Raw genomic sequence first — 20,705 nt, 5'->3', positions numbered from 1 at the left:
TCGCTACGCGACCGCGTTCGTTACCGCGTCATTTTGATATTCATCCTTATGAAAATAAATATAATAGTCACTTTTAGCATTTCATCTAGATTGAAATTATATTTCTATAGAAATTATATTCTTATATTTCAAGCAGGCGTAGCCGCGTCCGGGTCCGCTAGTTTATTATAAAACTATGCTGATTATAAAACGCGTGTAATGAAACGTATTTTTAAGATATTTTTAAAATTCCATTTCAGTTCCGAAGATATTGCGGTAAAATAAGCCTTTTTTAATATTATTTTTTAATATTTATATATTCAAAAAAAAATTGTAACTTCCGCATATAAGTAAGTAATAAGTAAAGGTATTCCGCAAGATATGCTATTCTATTAACAGACAAATATAATTTTTCTATTCGACTAAATAGTTAGATTAGTGCGATCAGCTTAATTAGATTGAGAAGAAGAGAATATCACATCTGGTGCCATATAAGGTATATAACATATTTCTATACAAAAAAACACAATTAACAACGAAGCTGCATCATGAAGGTATAAGCATTGATTTATTAAAAAATGTCTATTTACAAAAGTGTTATAAAGGATTATCTTTTTTTAATATTTAACTTTGAGTAATAAAAGTGTTCCCCTTCCTCATTGTTGACAGACTGTCTACGAAGTCAATTTTTGACTAGGAGCTTCCAATATAGAAAATTTTGCTTTTATTTAAGTTTGTTATTAATTTTTTTAATTAAATAAAGGGTCTTAACACTAGATTCCCTCTGCTTACCCCAATATACGGGAAAGAGCGTGAACGAGCGTGTAAAACAAATTCAAAAGTACTTAAGAATCGTGCACCTTATAAATATAGACTCCAAATGCAACTTAACTACAACTTTGTAGCACTGCAATTAATGTTAGCACGTTACACAGAAACTTTCTGGGCTTGTCGCGTCTACTTTGAAAATGTAACATTAGATATTCTTACTGTTTCATACGTTTCGAACTTAATACTCGCTGTGTTCTCTAACTTGGTGGGCACGTAATTTTAGTATTATAAGGATATAAGGTCTACCGTGAATAAGCATTGTTATTATATTTTAAATATTCTTTGGGTAATACTTAACTGTTAATGGATACATAAAATGTACTTGTACAAATAAAAGGAAAAACTATTTGAGTATGTTTTAAATTAATCTTTTTTTGTCATAAAAGTTGTGCATTTTTTTTATTTTGTAATTATTTTTGACGTGATAACGTTTTATAAATCGAGGAGCGACGGCTGTATGCATGAAAAAGCATAACTCATTGTCACGTTCTACCTGAGCCGAGTGTGTAAGCGAGAGCGTGGAAAAAACGATTGAGAGGCACAATTCGTCTGTCCATTCATTGTTGAAATGAAACTTAAATTAACGAATTCCATGAATTGTCCGTTTGCTTAAACTTAAGTTTCAATAAATGTTAATTATCGAAAAAAATATATAGGTATGGAACTCCTTTATATTATACAAAATCAATTCTAATCATAAATATATGCAATTTTTGATTGATGTTTTCTTATGGCATTATCATCGGTAAACAGACAGACAATATTACATGTAAATATTTCATATTTGTATTACATGTAGGTATTTCCTAAATATGTTTTTTCGTTATAATGCCGTAGAGGAACAGTGTCTTAATATAACCGGGTTGATTGAAATTGTCGAAAAAAATGAATGATTATCTCTTAATATAAATATTTGAATAAAACGTAATTAAATTTAATATTGACATTTAAAAAAAGGGTCGGCTCAAACAATAAACAAAGTAAGGGCTTTCATTAAAATAAAAACGAAAAACTTTTAGCCAGATTGAATTCATTAACCAGGCCCTATAGCGCTTTGTCAACTCCAAGTTTCTATTTTTTTTCTTCTACGAAATTATTTTTGTATAATTTGTTTATATCAAAATATTTATACATAGAATTGAGAGCTATACGTAAAAAATATTAGAATATAAAACTCTTATAAGAATTATTGCTAAAAAAAACAAGAAATATACCTATACGATATTTATATTCAACTTAAGCAATTAACACCATAATATATCTTAATAAATTTTAGGAAATAAAAAAATCGACAAATTTGCTCTAATAAATAATTTCATAACACAAAAGACCGTCGTGGTGGAGTGGCACAAGCGTGTGAGTGTAACGAGACGGTTGTGGGTTCCATTCCCACTGGATGGAATAAATTATTATTAATTAATATTTTTATTTCTTCTCTTTGGTCACAAGGCAAAGCGCAGCTTAGAGCTCCGCCACTTACATAGTTTACATATTACTGAGCATACAATGCTTCAAAAATTCGACGAAACGTCCTAACCTGCTATACCGGGATACAGGGTGAAGCTTAGAAAACAAAATCATGAAATAATATATTAATAATAGTATCCACCCTGTAACATATCCTCTAGAATGTTATTAACAATGTGTTTACATCACAACAAGCACACAAAGCTCTTTGACGTAGCCGTCGTCTACGTTGTTACGGGAATTACGTACTGCAAGGCATTATCGATCAGTTGTTAGCATGGTGAGAAGTTCGCGAATACAGTTAATATTGTAGTTTTACGTATGAACTTGGGTTTCTATCGGTAGTTTTAGTATGCTGATTGTAGAAGCGAAGGTTGTGGATTCGATTCCCATTCGGCCGGATGAAACATTTTTATTTCCTTGTCTCGGTAAGAAGACAAAGTGCAGCGATAGCTCGGCAAAGCGACAAATGCTTGGAAAGTTGAGCGATAAGTGGGTAACCGAGGTTAACAGTAGGTTCCCTTAGCCTACGCTAAAAAATATTAAAAGATTATATTACAAATTAAATATATCTTACATATTATATTTTTTATGAATGACTATGTAATTGGTACTCCTACCCGATAAGTGAATCCAATGCCGCGCTATGACCTAGACCGATATCATTTACTTCACTCAACTAACAATTTCTAGAGGTTACAGGTTTTTAATTATGAACTTTGATTGGTTGTGAGTATTTTTCATATAAGTCATAAATAAAAATATTTTGTTCATATATAGTCGAATTTAGCCGAGTAATGTTATATTTTAGTTTTGTCAAACTATGAAGAACGGAGTGTTCTACCAAGTTATAAATAATTCTATAGGTAATAAATATAGTAGTTCTATAGACACACATATAATAACTTACTTTTTAATCTAAGCTAAAGAAAGAACATTTAATATCTAAATTAGGTAAAAGTAAATATTTTTTAAATAATTTATTAAGAATACTTTGGTAGCTAAAGCCACACCAAGCTTTTGTTTCATTCCAGCATAAGCAGCTTAACATGATTGGATTGTTCGGAAATATTAACTTGGTGGCACAATTATTATCTCGGGACCAGCTTTGTTTTATAAGATATAATAATAATGTAATATTCGTAATGTTTTGTTGTCTTTGTCGCTACTTGCTCGCTTGTATCTCTTAAACTAAGAATATTTTGTTTATTCCTTCTAAGAAATATAATATGTTGTTATTACAGTTTATTATTAAGAAAAGTTAGTAATGCTACTAGATTCCTATCTAGATATCTTTCACCCCCATAAAAAGTAAGTAAACATTAAGAAATTTATTTTGCATTTTAAGTACGCAGACGATAAAAATATATTAAAAGTAATAAAAGGAATAATTTAATATCAAAAACTTTCAAATATATAAGGGACATAGATGGAAAATGTATTTATCCTAAGATTTAAACTCACATTTACGAAACGTACTGGCTTCGGTACAAGAATTATTATTATCTTCTCTAAAGGTCTTATGTTATCTATTTTATCTGGAAGACAATAACCTGAAGCGATACAGCTTAATAGTAACGTCAGGAAGACGGTTAGTTTAAACCGCTTTGCAGGATCCGAGATTAAGTAAAGCGTATTGCGAGATAAATAACAGATTTTCTGTAAAACTTTCAATATATTTTATATTAATAGAGAATCGAGAAGAAATAGGTAATAATGTTAGTTAACGTAAGGTTTAGGCAACATTTGCAAAAAAAATAACAAATTTAAATAAAAAAATATTAATTAATATTGATATACCTATATAAAATTATGGCACGTACATGGATGGATTATACATCACTATTATTTTTTTCTCAGTGTCGATTTAAAAATGACTCGTATATTTTTTTATTCAATCGTTTCATGTCTAACACAATATATTCACTGTACCTACACTAACAGAATAAAAAAGATCAATTTTCATTCAGGGGAACGAACTACGAGTATATTCATTTACTCTCTCTCTGATAACAAGACAAACCGTAGCATTTAACACGAAATTTCGATATTTGGGTTGGGAAGTATTTTAACACTACCTTCCCTCTACCTACGCAGCTAGATACAGGTGTAACCCGGGAACCTAAGTCCAAAATAGTATTAACATCGTTAAATATAAGTTTCAAATCTCATAAGTAACTGTCGCAAAATCCAAACCTACTTCCCGCCGAGAATTATGCAAAGATTGATAGCGTATATTATGCTAAACATCCTATACAAAGCAATGGGTTATTAACAACCCTTTAGAAATAAACATAGTATAAAGGTTTTACTTTACGGCGTTTATAGAGAAAGGATTTAAGCACGAGGGACAAAAGTACAATTTAATTGTTTTAGTAGGTGCTGGTTTTCATTCCAAAGATTTTTTTTGGAAAAAATATAACAAACAAATAGCTAACTAAAAAAATATATTAATGATACTTTATATATTTTCGTTATTAGATCAATAAATATGTTGTTAATTAGATTTTACTTTATTGTACAGTCTATTTTGGCCATTTCCTTTCAATTATTTAACTATAAAACATTTAAAATAAAGTTATTTAATAAACTATTAATATTTAAGAATTTATTATACTATTTATAAAATCATATTACATAAGCACTTTAACGTTTTTTTTTTATGAATAAGATGAAATGGCGATTGTGAAAGTGTATATCGTACGTAAAACCTTTCGGAGGCTGAAAACCTTGTAGGTCGATGACCCAAGCACAATAGAATAATGTGAGGATTGTTAGAAATGGGAAAATTCTAAAAACTGCAAATAATATACATGATTCTGTTAAAATTATATTATTATTCCTTTACCATAGAGTATTTTAAAGTTATAAGATAATAATTACTTTAATAATTTAGTAAAAAAAGATAAAGTTGCGTAAAATTCTTGTCTGATTTAACATTTTCTATGAAAATAATATTGCTAAATATAATAATGTAATGTCTATTGTTTATAATTTGGGCAATCTATATGTACCCTGCTTAACTTCGCCTGAGAGTGAAAGTGATAAATGGATACCAACACGAATTATTATTAGGATTAAACACTAATAATCACTATCAAAAAATATATAAATATAAAAATATTTGACACTTACATCAAAACGATTTATTTACAAAATTTATTTAAAAAAAAAAACTTCCAACTCATACATAAAAATGCACTTCACATCACCAAAACACTAACGCTCACATCTTAGACGTACATTAATTAAAATTTCAAAGGAATTCGGTAACGAAAGGGTTAATCTGCTTCACAAAATATTACGTTATCCAACGGTAACGGTAGCGGTAACGGTAACGGGCGTAGCGTACGTCTACGCGGCGCGAGCTCGCGGAGACGACTGCCGACTGCGTTACTATAGCACCCGCCGCTACGCCGTAGCTCTAACGCATTACAGACCTTTTATAACGATGGTAAATAAACAATGTTGCATTCATTGCACTTATGAAGTAAATTTGATTGTACTTCTTTCTTTTTATGTCGGGATATTATGTGTTTTCTTATCGGTAGTGTGTTTTATAATAGTTGAGGGTACATAAAGATTTTAAAGCACGGTTTTGTATTAGTTTGTATTTTTACATTTAATTTTAGTGGGGAACGGAATGTCTTAACACAAGGTTCCCAGGTTCCCTTTGTGGTAGACAAAGACATTTGATTTGATATTTCTTGTGTGGTAGTAACTTTGTTTGAATACATTATAGTCGATTTACTGTTGTCCATAAGTTAAACACAAATACTAATAATACTTTGAACTAAATGAATTTATTAAAAGTAAATGCTAAAATTTTGTAGACGAAAATTTATAGCACTGACTTGTAGAAAGAAATCGTAACAAAATTTTCATTATTTTATCTCACCTGTTTATGTATGTGATTATATATCATTAGAGGGATTATAGGATTATGTTCGCCATTTTATGCGTTTTAAAGTTATGCTTAGTTTAACAAGACCCGAGACAAACAACTTTATAATAAATTATGTAGCTTCGTAATATATGAAGAGAACGAAGTGTCTTGACACTAAGTGCCCTCTGTCTGTCCTATTATATATTGTTTTTTTATTGAAAGACTTTATTTTAATTACACTACGGATTACGGACTATGTCCGTGTCATTTAGTTTTAACTGACTATATATTTTTTTTGTTTATTGTTCTTTTTAATCTATTTGGACAATATCATTATATGTGGGTGGAATCTAAGAAAGAGTAAAAATACTCTTTACAAAATTGTAAAGAATATATTTTTTCAATCCTTTACACAAACCTTCTTAAGCCCACTGACGGTAACTAATGACGTATTAAAGGTCAACAGCCCACAGGCTTAGCTAATGTAAGCTCGCCTCAGTTCAATGACAAATTGCTCCTTAATTATCTATAGCGTGGTTACAATGCTATGATTTAGAACTATATTATATATGTAGATATGGATATACGATAATGCAGTTCTTGAAGGCGATCTACGTATATATTGTATCTATGTTTATATTAATACTTGTTATGTATTATTATTGATTTGAAATTGTGTTAGAAACTCTGTAGTGTTAATTAGTATATCTTTATATGGCAGTTTAAAATCAGCTTCAGAGGGAACCTTGTGTTACGACACTCTGTTGCCCACTTATCGCTGAATCGTTCGAAGCCTTCGTGTTGAATGGCGAAAATCAACGCTGGAATTTTTGTTTTAGCGCTAAAACGAAGAAATTAATAAATAATAATTCATCCCCTCAAACAGGAAGGGATCGAACCCACGATCATCGTACTGTGCCATGACGGCCTCGCTGTATAAGCTCGGTCGCAAGAGTCAATATGAACTAGCCACCTTTAAAGTGGTGGCTATTTCATATTGACTCTTGCCTCCAGTAAAACACAAAATCTTAACTAAGCCTGAAATAAGTGTCGCTTTTTTTTAATTCAAGGCATCGCACAATGCCTCCAGAATTCGGTGGAAAGTGCGAAGCGGAGTGTCTTAACACTAGGCTCCCTATACCTATCCTGTTTTATACGGGATACAATGTGAAGCTGAAAAAAAATAATAGGGAAACTTTTTCAAATAAAAATTTCAATCACCCCTAATTACTAAGGACACGTGTGAGTCAAGTTCCCGTTATGAAATTTCAATATGTGCTGCATCGCCTCAAAGGAATCGCGTGCTCCACGTGTTCTACTTGATTGGAATACCGATGGCATTTCTCATGCTTATAATGTAATTTAAGTTATTAATTTACTTAAATGGACTTTAATTGTAGAGATTTTATAATTGAGATTAATTGTAACGTCTTGTTGTAGATTAAGCTTATCTTGATGGATTAATTGTTAATTTGTTATCAGTTGTAATATTACATCCGTTTTGTTTATATACATTTATAAGGAGGATGTTAAAATTATTACATGTATATGTCAGCTGGTTCAAATATGATATAGCGAAAGTACGTACGAATTCTGAAGGGAAAATTGAAAGAAAATATTTAGAAAAAAAAAAATTTTTGTTCCTAGTTGAAAAGAGTTAACTTCATATCTTTATTTTTCGCATAGAAATGAACATAATTTACGTTATTAATTTAATTAAACTGACTTTAATTATAGAGATTTGTTAATTAAGATTAACTGTAACGTCTTAGATTACTCTTATCTTACTTATCTTGAGTGATTGGGTGTTAATTTGTTATCAGTTGTAATATTACACCGGTTTTGTATATATATTGCATAAGAATAGAGTCAAAATTATTATTATGTTGAAGTCAGTAGGTTCAAATTTAATGAAAAGTATGTGTGAATTTTAAAGGTAAAATTGAAAGGTATATTATAGGAAATATTTAAGAATTTTCTTGGATAAAAAGACTTAACTTGGTCTCTGTACTTCTTGCATATAAATGAACATAATAAATTGTGTGATAATTATATTTTTATATAGTTACATACAATAAAGATATAAAATTGATAAAGACAAACATACAACTTTTCACTTTAGGTTTTCGTAGTTGAGTAATAAAACCCACGTTCTCAAAAGGTCACTGATACCTACGTAACTGTGTGAAACAAAATTTCCCGGTCAAGGCCGGTCTTAGACTCTGATACAATAATAGATGTTCGCTAAATATAGAACGAATAGAAGCCTGCCCGACTAGATTTGGTAAGAAAATCTTAAAAGTTTGGAAACCAGAGGCGTGGCCATGGCTATAAACGGTGGTTGTAAGACTCGATAACATGAAATATTTAAATTAATATTTTCATTTCTTTTACTCTAGTGTCGATCTATATTCTGAAGGCATTGCGTGTTAAGTAGCGGAACTCTACGCCTCGAGCCTTCAAAACGAAGATACCAAAATATTAAATATTATATTTCCTTGAATGGAGCTCGAACCCATAACCTATCACGTTCACACGCCCCTGCTCTACGAAAAGGGCGACAAGTTCATATACATTTTTCACACTTTACCCACAGATGTTACACATCGCACTAAAAACATTCCCAACACTAATTGCCCCAACACTAAAATCCATACACATAAATTAGGCGGACAGCCATACAAAAACCTGTTTACAAAATAACAAATGCATTTACAGAAACTCTATGCTAAACGTAATAGAGATTACATTACTTTATTTATTTCCATCACTTAGATTGGTTTACCGTCATTGGTTCATATAGTGATGTAAGGTTCATATAGTGATGTAAAATACGGCATTAATTAAATTAATGGACCAAAATGGGGACTGCGGCAGATGGATACCCACAGACACACTGGGGATATTTCCCTATATGATACCGCAAGCCTGTTTTTTTATATGTGGTACGGATATTGTATTATGATAAGGGCAGGATTCGATGTATATATTTTTTGTCATGTTAAGTTAAGTAATATGTTGTTTTTTCGGGTGTAACTTAAAATTACATCGTTTTTTAGCTTCATGCTTTATTCCGCTTATAGCAGGGTGGGAAGAGGGAACCTGGGAATCTAGTGACAAAATACTCCATTTCCGTTAAGACACTTCTGGTTCCCCACTTTCCATCGAATTTTCGTGGGATTTTGTATTGAGTGGCGGAAGTGAAGTGAAGAGAAGTGAAGTGAAGAGTGGAAGAAGTTAATATATTAATGAATTAAAAACATACGACTACTTAATACAACAAAAAAAACAAGTATCTTTAGTTTCTTATAATATTTTCTCAATGAAATATAAATTAACTCTAACACGACAATCTATGATTAATTTTAACAGACGATACCCATAAGCCTGTAAATGTATCTGAAAAAAAAAAACAATGGTACTATAAACATAGAAACTAGAACCCAGTTTCATTCCATATAATTGCACTCTACAGTATAAGATTTATTTATCTTCGCGAGGTCAAATTTACGAACGCGTATAAAATACTTAAGCAGTAGTATCGCCCACGTGCTATTATTCAATGGAGTTGTTTCATAATGCAAGGTACGTCTTCTATGTGTTGCAGAATAAACTTTAATATTTGTTATTAGATATATTTTTGTTAAGATTTCTTTGTGGGTGGCTATGATACGCGAAAGACATTGTGTGTTGAGTAGTGGAACTTAACGCCGGGTTTTTACATTGGTGCCAGGGCGTAGAAATTAAAATAATATGAAATAAATTAATTTCCTCGAATCCACAACCTGTCACGTTTACTTACGGTACATGATTATCACACGAGGAAATGAAATATGTTCGTTCTGGTGTCGATGCAAACCGCGAGATCGAGATCAGCCACTCAACACGTAATGCCTTCGGAATTCAGCGGACAGTGGCAAATGATGTGTCATAACACTAGGCTCCCTCTGCCTATCCTGCTATACACGGGATACAGTGGAAGCTGAAAAAAATAATAATAGCACAACATAGGATAGTACAGGCAAGTATAATAGTACTCGTATAATAATCCTTAATTTACCATGCTGGCGTGAAGAGGCGGTGTCGGCCAACGCGAATAATTCCGAATTACATTTTGCATACAGTACTGCAGTAGTCAGTAGTCCGTGGTTCCGATATACTGATGTGGTATTCGTCTGTCAGTCAATATAATTATCATTGTATGAAGCCTTCGAACATTTTCATACACGAGGCAAATATAATTATTATATTATTTACAATATATATAATTAACGATACATATATATGTTTTTTAATGTACGTAACAGGTTTTTCTCGTGACTTTGAAGGGCTACTTAGAAAAAATATATTTTATATACTCGTATTCTTTCCGTTAGTCAAAAGTACATACTTCCGCCTACACATGTGAATTGAATAATGGTTCAAATAGCAGAAAATATAGACATTTAATCAAACTTAACAGTGAACACAGGGTGCCGGCCAGGAACGCAGTGTTTCTAACTCCACTGTAAAAATAACTATTAAATATATATAAAAGCAACGCAAGTCAAACACAATAATAACTATATGTCCACGTGGTTAAATAACAATTAACGTTTAACGGCCTTTAATTTCGCAGCATCCATTTACAATTATACATTTATTGACACGATCTCGTATTTACTCATTAGAGCGGGGCCCCGTTGCTAGGCAACGGCACGCTCGAAATTTTCTAATTTCACCCTTTACCGGGGATTACCCGGTAGCCAGGGTGGTACCACCACCAGTGTAAACTGAAACTTAAATTATATATCGCTTATGTTACATATGTTGTTAAAATATTGAACACACACAGAATTGTAGTGATTGAGCTCAAAAAGTTGAGGTTTATGGGAAATCATCATTTAATTCTGGACTAAGCTTTTATACTTGTAATAGAAGTAGTATCGCTGCCCACCCGGGCCGAGGAATATTTTCTATTTCCCGATCTAGCAAGATCTTGGCGTTCTGTTTCGTTACGCAACCTACAATGTCTCTCCGAAAGATTGATGGAAAGCGAAAAACGGAGTGTCTAATTTCTGCCTACACTGCCATGTTAGGCATAAAGTAAGAAAAAATAATATGATTTTCTATTAAAAAATAACAAAATAAATACGGCTGTATCTAATAGAATATCATACAATATTGCTTTATACTCGTACCATTTTAATCCTTTTCCTTATATTGATAATGAAAATATTGAGGTCGTCCGTTCTAATGCTTCGTAAGAATAGAATGGAAATATAGGTTAAAACCGTATTACCGACGTTAAAAGGTATTTTCAGTTAATATAAAGTTAATGAATATTACAGACCATTGTGGCCCGATTGGGATTTACCTCACTATAGAGTTGATAGTGGTAGTACTCATTAAAATATGTATATGATATTATTAAAATATATGTATATGATACATATATGTTCCTTCTTAAAATACGAAAGACCTTATCAAGTTTTCCCTTTCTTCCCTACAAATTACGGAATAATGAAAAAACACAACAGTAGCAGAACTAGATTAAAGGAGACTTAGAGTTAAGACACTTAATTCTCCATTTTTCGTCTGAATAGGATTCTCCATTTTCCCCAATCATCACGTTTATTTTCAAATACAAAAATCAAATAATCGCAATAAATCTTTGCTGTTTCTCTACAAACATATTCAAAAGCAATCTTGAAAGCTGAAGGAAGCAGTGTGTTACAAAACAGAGGCAGAGAATTCTCTTTGACTAGAATTCTAGAATACAATACTAATAGTATCAGTTCCAAGGCGTAAGACTTGTTCCAAAGACTAGAGGACTATAAGGCTCTGCTTCCAAAGCACAGCTTAAGTTAGTCAAAGCTATGAAAGCTATTATGATATAAATAAAATCGAAATATGTGGAGGCAGGTATTAAGTGAAGCTATCAATATCAAATTAAATACAAAAATAAATAATACCTAATTGAACAAAATCCATTAATTTTAATATTTTTCCTTTTTATTATAATAAAAACTACATTTTGGATTGCTTGTTAAATATTAATTATCACGTTTGATTAATATAATTCAATAATATTTCTTATAGTTTCGCACCTACACTAAAAATAAGGTGATTTATTAATAACTAAATATAATATTCTGATCTCTACTCTCTCTCTGCTCTTACTAAGTACAATAAAGGACCAAGAATATGGAAAATTAGCATGTAGGTACCACCAGCTCAAAGGCTGACTACGATTAAGACACTCGTCGCGCCACTTTGGATCTGAACTGGAACAGGCGCTGGCACTAGCAGAGGTGACAGATTGCGTGATTGCTCAGACGGTAATAGCCGTAGTAATAATGTAGGGGGGAATTTGGTAATATATATATATGTAGAAGTATGTGAAGGATTTTTAATAATGAGGTTTCTCTATTTATTTAAGACATTTTGTTTTATTTTGATTTTTGAGAAAAATTACAAAAAAAATATAAATAAAAATTAATATTTTTAAAATATAATTAAAAACAATATAAATAGAAATTTACATAATTTGTTTGATTTTTAATTAAAATTTTACCTGTATATTATAACTATCTAATATTTCATTGTTATTATAATGCTGTAATTGTTTTTTTTATTGTAAAATCGATTAACCAACGTAATATATTTTTCTTTAGTTTATGATCACGAAAAAAAAGCAACAAATAAGTCTTGTATAGATACATACATAAAAGTTATTTTAATATAAACATTGTAATTATAAAGAAATAGGTCAAACTTCTTATGAAAATGGTAAAGTCATTAAAATGTATATTAGTTAACGTATAAATTCCCTCTGAAACGTTAATACGACTTATCTAACATACGAGTACATCCTACTTAGAAGCGACAGAGCCCTCAAAGGAATTAATTATATTATAGCTATTTACTAAAGCTACTTTATAATCGTTGTATCTAGAAATAAACATAATAATTATTATATTTCTTAACAAAAACATAAGGTAAAAATTATAAGAAAATATAAAATAATAAAAAATAAGGATTTGCTAGTAATTTCTTATCTTATCTTAATATTGCGTAATAAATAAAAAAAAGTTAGTGATTCATCATTTCGTTCTTCCATTACCAGGCCAGGCTAGGTACCAACCCAGTTTTCAAAATATCTAAAAAAAAATATATTTTATCATTAAAAAATATTTGAAAAAAAAAAAGAAAATTGCAAACTAAAATAAAAAAGAAAAAAAATCCAAAAAAGGAATTAGCAGAGCGTAGTTTCGATCTACGGACCTCTGGGTTATGGGCCCAGCACGCTTCCACTGCGCCACTCTGCTCTATAGTAGAGTTGCGAATTAGTGTGTCATGTTCGTATGATAGTTGAAATGAGTCACCATTCTTATGAAATGTATATCTAACGACTGTTCTATAAATTTTCTACAAAATAGTATTAATAAGTATACTATTTTGTAGAAAATTTATCTTTGTGATATATGATTTTGTTATAGAAATATTTTAAGAACGAGCTTTAAACAATCAGGATTAAATTGAGCTTGAAAGATTTCTTATATTATGGCAAGTCAAATAAAAGCTTATAATAAAAACCAAGAGAAGAAACTGTAATTATAAGAGAATAAATGAAGGTTTTAATCAATACCTACTCGGTAGAATTATTTTCATTTCCGGAAGTTGAGTTATATCACTTTATATGCTCTCGAAATCTGGCGAAAAGTAGAGAACGGAGTGTCATTTTATGAAATAAAAAAGAAAAACAAAAAGTAAGTCACCACCATGTTCCATATATAATAGTAACATGTACAAAATTAAAGGGCCCGCCGAATATCCGGTTTAGAAAAAAAAACACCTGTCCCCTCGTCGGTAATGGCGTTAAGATTTATCTCCTATTACACGAAATTTTAATGTTACGCACACCGGACTAATGTGAGACGCCTGCCAAATATTTATGTTCACGTCGAAATGGTCAGTAAATATTTAGTGAGGATTCGCACTTCGACGGTTTCCAAGAGGCGCGGGTTCAAATCCCGCTAAATTCATATTTTTATAAGGTTTCTAGAAAAGTAGGATTCACGCTATAGTTTTAAATTCAAAATTCAAAAAATATACATTGATTAATTAATTAAAATTGTTGTAAATTTTTTTATAACTTCCACCATATCCATTACCACTTTACTTAATTTGGAGTCTGTACTGAGAAAAGAAAGGAAAATCATGCAAAAAGAGTAAAGAAAACCCATTAAACCATTTAACAAAGGCACGTAACGTCCGATTTTTGCCATAAAATTATTATAGGCTGAGGGATCGTGGGTAATGGTCACATTGACCACTGGTCCGGAAACTCGCGATAATGTAACTGAATTATAGATCATTTTGGGATGACTCTCACCAAAATTAATTTATAAAAGCCGAGTGCTAGGTAATGTAAATCTTTGCAGTGTTATAATTTTATAGCTGAGGGTAATAAAATTAGCTTCAGCTATTTTTAGAGTAGCGAATGATGCGACTTTAATAAATGCGACAGGTTGTGTGGGTTTGATTCCCTATTGAAGAAATTAAATACTTAATATTTTCATTTTCTTGCTCTGGTAACGAGGCAGAGCGCGGCTTTGAATTTCGCCGCTGACCACTCAATGCGTTCAGACTGTAAACAGAGTGTCTCAACACTAGGTTCCCATGTTCCCTCTGCCTACCCTGCTATATGTGAGTTGCAGTGTGAAGCTTTAACAAAATATATAAAGAAAACGGTCGTGAAATGCAAGCGATATTCGCTCTACCGGCTAAATGGAATTGTTTTAAATGTTTATAAGTTTTTTTAACTACGTTGTCTTATCTTCCAGGATATTACACTTCCTGTAAAGACTATTAAAGAAAATAGTTTAGCCGAAGCCGCAATTTTAATTTAAAACTTAATTGAAATTTGCATTTTAGCATTCTTCGTTAACTGTGAACGAAGTAAAAATTAATAAGGCTTAAAACTTTAGACTACGATAAAATGGACTATATATAACAAAATACAGTTTTACTAACAAAAAAATTACCCGGAAACTACGTTTACACCAACATATATATTAAAAGGTAAGTCCAGGCCCTCCCCAGAAACCCCCCCTTTCTAGATACGCTAATGCATGTGGGTATTGAAGTTTTATAGAAAAGAAAAGTTATAAATATATGGAGGCTCAGCCTATCAACCTATCTTTACGAGTGGAATCCCCTGAAAGCTTTATGCCATTGTTTGTTGGATAACCGAAAAGGTCGAATTTATATAACTCTCAATTATACTAGGATTTAAAATGGTCACGGCACGTGCGCGAAACGAAAGTAAAAAACATATTTCGACGATATACGAGCGGAAGTACAAAATGTTTTTGCATTTTTTAAAATTTAGTCACCATTTTTTTTCGTTTTTTGTTTTGTTTTTATGAAGATTTTAGAGCGAATTGAAACTACTGTGGCATGGAACAGAGTAATTTTATTTCAATGCTGTTTTCCTTTCCATACAATTTACTTTTTGTTTAGTTTTTGTATACAATGTTTGGATAGTTAGTTTACTTTTATATGTGTAAAATATTTATTCTTATTTATATTAAAAATCTTATTGTGGTATATTCATAATTTCATTCGATCTATCAATAACAATAATTTTGACATTAATCCTTTTGAATACTACGCAAAATCTGGTTCCAGACCGAGATCAGGTGTTCCACAATGGACCTAATCAGGATTATTCTAGACCAATTATGCAAATATGTTGATAAGCCAACATATACGCAGACACATGTTAAATACTTATGTTAATACAAATAATTACCCTAAGTAATTACTGAACCCACTACCTACGGCCTAGGCCAGTTATTAATCACTAAACCAAATGGTAAGAAGACCTTTGATTAATAATTTGTCTATTTAGGAGTTATTTAAACAGTAATATTATTCTATAAGGCAATAATTAATATTGTATCCGATACTGCCTTATATTATAATAGAATTGTACATAATATGGGTATAGCAGGTACTATTGTTAGTTTCGATTACTACAGGCTAAACAATGTGCATACATGCTGAGTATCACATTACTCAGGCCAGTGGAGATTGCTATTGCAACTAAGCTATACTAAATCTATATATTATTAAAATCTTTAATTATAATGGTGTTTTCATTTTATTTAATAAAAAACTATTTTCTTAACAAATTGGATAAGTATATTTTATAACGCTAGTTAGCTAAGTTAATAATTTCTTTTAAATGATTATTTGGTTTGTTAACGGTTTTTCTTTTACTTCGTTTTCTGATTTCCGCTTGGATTTGTGTCTTACAGGAGAGAGAAAATAAAAATATTTCTAAATTGTTTAATTTATTATTGAATATTTTTAAAGGTAGAGTTCAAAGTAATCACTAGTAATTTCTCTACCTCCCATCTCCCATTCTTATCAAATATCCTAAGACGTACAATTATCTTTGGTTTTATATACAAATCAAAAATGAGCTAAGAAATATTAACAAGAAATTTAACCTCCACTTCCTAATTCCAAAATTCTGTACAATATAAGCATTTTCTATGTAAATTTAAATTAACTAAATCAATATTCGCTAACCACCATAACGAACGCCATTTGTGTTGCAGAATAAATACAGGGTCTGAGGGCAAGTTAACCGCATTTGCATATTGATTGTTTATAGACGTGTCCAGACTTGTCCGGCGTGTCTGTCTTAGGAACTCAAATATAGGAACAATGCCGCTTAAGACTCCTGCTGACCATTCTGGAAACTGTTTTAGTTATATATTGATAAAAGGTAAAAACATTGGGTGTGACTGTAACGCGATGGATGTGGGTTCAATCCCCACTCGAGGGAATGAATTATTATTGATTAAAATTAAAATTTAATTTCTTCGCTCGCCCAAGGCACAAGCCCGGCGTTGCAATGCTCGCAATGCTTCAAAAAAATCGGCCGAAAGTGGAGAACAGAGTGTAGGTTCACTAGGTACCCTCTGCTTATCCTGTTGTGTGCGGGATACAGCGTAAGGCTATTTATTTATATTTAGTTAAAAACATGAGGCCTACATTCCTCCTTCGTTCACACATTTATTATTTACACAGCAACAAACATCAGGTGTGCTTCTGAACCCAATGTACATAACCCACCCTTTCAGATTATCCAAAAAGTTTACCCTTCACTAAATAACCCTGTCACTCCATCAAATTGCAGTCTAAGGCAATTTTTAAGGCACTTCTGTAAGGCACTAGCTCCAGCCATTATCTCGTCAGCGTCATTTTAAGTGCCATCTATTTTAAGTCTCCTCTAATGGAGGTGTCATGTTACTTTCAGGAATATTGTTATCCACTTATTTTCTTTACCTACTTTTCAAATATTCGATGAGATGGAAGGAAAGTCGTAACTTTTACGTGGGTGTAATGCTGTTGCTATTTTTGTAACAATTTCAATTGCTTCAAATGACTTCTATTTTTATTTAAAAGTAGAGGAGGCCAGTCATGACGCAGGGGCATAGACGACTATCAATGCGGCAGGTTTTTGGGTTCAATTCCAATTTCATATTATCATTTCCTCGCTGTGGTAACGAAGTAAGGTGCGTGGTTGAGCTTCGTTACTTAACACGCAATGCCTCCAGGAGCCCGCAACAATTGGGGAACAGATATGGGTTCTCAGTTTCCCACTGCCTATCCTGTTAGGAACGGGATATAGCGTGAAGTAAATAGCAACATGTTCCTGCTCTAATAAATGAGCTAAAGATCAGTTGTCAATTAATTATAACAAAAATAGACTAAAGAAATTTTGTGTAAGGATTTAAGACTTCAGCAACAACAAGATAATGGGATATACTTACCAGTTAATTACAAATCAACTATAATTGGTAACGTCGTTGCTTTTATTCATATGGCCTGATGTATGGGGCTGTTATCACCTAGCCCGCTAATTGCATTTCAACGGCTGAATTATGTCCTACGCGTGGGTCACGCAGACAATGAGCGTCTGCTCTGGGTGTTTACTGGCCTGGCCTGGAATGGCTTGTTGGATGGATGTTGGGCCAAAGCTATTTCTGTATAAAAGTGCTATAGTGATGGATGTGTCTGGCTTTGGTTCTATTATCATTTTGGGATAATAGATGAATTCTTAATATTACATTATATTTCTAGGAAATAGGCAATATGTCTTATGGCTGATATTGAAGCAAAGTTTAGGCGTATCTGATTAAATATGAAAAGCTTAAAATCACATTAGGGTATCCGGTTGTAATCTACTTATAATTATTTTAATCAAAATATGTCTTGTAGTAAGAAGTTACACATGGGGGCTATAAATGTACTTTTACTTGCAATTATGCAAATAAGCTGCTATCGCTAGATTACTATATCTAGAGTATATACAGGGGTTCCTGCGTTTATCCAGAATAAAAAATACAAGTCTTCAAGTTCGCTTTGAGTCCAATTTGTTTTTAAAATTTTCTACCCCAAGTACCACCGATAGGGCAAAAAATCGTCTGGTATCCTCACAGCACCTGCAGTGTTTGCATAAACGTCGTTTTTGCGAAGCTCTAACGATGCAATATTTTGTAAATTCCAAATTGCAACTTTATCGGATGACGCCATCAAATACGAATGCTGTGAATTATACGTTCGCCGTATTTTCTTCACGGACGCCCGACTCGTTGGTTTCCATTAAAGTGTGAATAATTGCCATACCTTTTAAAATTTCAAGTTTCTATTTGTAGGAGAAAGAAAGATTCGCCTTTCACTTGAAAATTCGACACTATTTTTCTTTCATTCAATGAATGGTCGGTGAATTCAATGTATTAAGGAATTGAAGTCTTGCTATTTCAACGTCTTTACTTAGAAAGTGTTAAATTTTACTCCGTATTTTTACTCCGTAGAGTATTTATTTATATAAAATATAAATACAATTAGAATTTCACATTATTATAATTGCAGATTTTTATTTCGTTTTCTCGTTAAAAGGCAAAGTGAACTATTATATACAAGTTTAAATCATTTTTAATAAATACTATTTACAACTACAAAGAAAAATGAGCTAAATTTAAATGCAATAAGGTTCAAATTGTCGTCGTATTTGTTGAGTGTACAATAATTACATAGGAGAATCTATGGACGGGTAAACCAGAAATGGTAGTGCAGTTCCCGGTGAAATGTGGTTACACGGTGAACGGTGGTTGTGAAGATGGAGAAGTTGACGTGATACCCGATCGTATCTACTCTAGCCTATAACATGTCAATATCATGTTAATAGTATATCTATTATAAACTTATAAGTAAATTTATAAAACAGTGTATAGTAAAAACTATTGTATTTGTTTGTTTATTTGTTGAGTACCACACTATATTCCTAGCGATGTAGTCAGAGAGAACGGAGTGTTAAACGCTTCGATCTCTATAATACTCTACATATCTCGTTCGCCTCGTCCACTGTCATCAACCTCTTCATACATAATATATTATCGAAGTAAATTATATATTTTTTTATCAAAACAAGGAATAAAATAATATGTAGGTATAACGAATTAACAGCTGAAATACTAGAAGTATATCTATTTTCTTCTTCTTCAAAAAAAGTAGCCTCTTTGAAGATTTATTCTTATTCATAAAAACTCTACACCACTTCACTGACAATATACGTACAGACATACATAAATACACCTAACTATTGCTATTGAATATAGTTACTTATTGTTTAGAACAGGCATTGTTAGATAATGTTTATGTGTTGAGATGAGAATGAAACACCTGTTTTGCAATAGTTAGGTTCGTAGCGCCTTTGTATACCATTTTGATTTGTTTGTTATAATCTTTCGTGTTGTTCTACTTGAATGTACTCGTTAGTTAGTTTAACTGGTTGCTGGTAATGTTCACTTTATTTTGTGTTATAGGGTTTATTTTACTGTTTAATTGTTTTATTATTAACTATACGGTTAAGGAAATTCATATAGAAAGCTAAAAATATGTTGAATTATAGTTACAAAAATCTGATTTACTAGTACATACATGATAATAAAATCTTTTACATGCAAATAAATACACTTTTTTTAAAATTTAAATATATGATATCTTTCTGGATAAAACACAAGGTCACTAAGTTGAAATTGCCTATTCATATCTAGTTCATTACTGACTCACTTTTCTGTGAAGAATACTTTCTTTCCAAGCAAAATCCTTTGAGGATTTATGCTTTTTTCACCTTTGTCCACGTATTTTTTATTTATGTATAAAAAAACGCGCAGTGTCTCGAATGGGAAAGCGGAGAGTAAAAGCTCTTTCACTAGGTTCTCTTTACATAGTAAAAGGAAGTACCATATCACAAGACACATGGTCCACGTAAGCGTAAGTAAAATTGCAATAATAAACTAGTTTATAAATAAATAAAAAAAACATATAACAGTAATTTCACTCTAAGCTAAGTTTAAGTGTGCCTTAATAACACGTCTTGTAAATGGTTTTGCTCATTCTCGTGTATGTAGCGTCGACGTCTCGCACCTGCCTCAGAAATATTGTTATCTTCTCTGTTTGCTTAATTTGTTAGCGT

At 31.6% G+C, this 20,705-nt stretch overlaps 1 protein-coding gene and 1 non-coding gene across 13 annotated transcripts in view; both read right to left on the bottom strand.

Annotated features, from left to right (window-relative positions):
- The window catches only part of LOC146530999 (uncharacterized protein CG43867), a 267,484-nt gene that overhangs the window by 103,830 nt on the left and 142,949 nt on the right, over positions 1 to 20,705 (bottom strand). The window lies entirely within an intron of this gene.
- TRNAM-CAU (transfer RNA methionine (anticodon CAU)) lies at positions 13,402 to 13,473 on the bottom strand. Its single transcript has one exon. It is a non-coding gene; the product is annotated as a tRNA-Met (tRNA).

The sequence above is a fragment of the Heliconius melpomene genome, chromosome 16 (assembly GCF_056956725.1).
Source record: "Heliconius melpomene rosina isolate 202511_hmr_F chromosome 16, ASM5695672v1, whole genome shotgun sequence".
Classification (NCBI taxonomy): Eukaryota; Metazoa; Arthropoda; class Insecta; order Lepidoptera; family Nymphalidae; genus Heliconius; species Heliconius melpomene.
The sequence above is the reverse complement of the archived record's forward strand: the minus strand, read 5'-3'. Positions and strand labels throughout refer to the sequence as shown.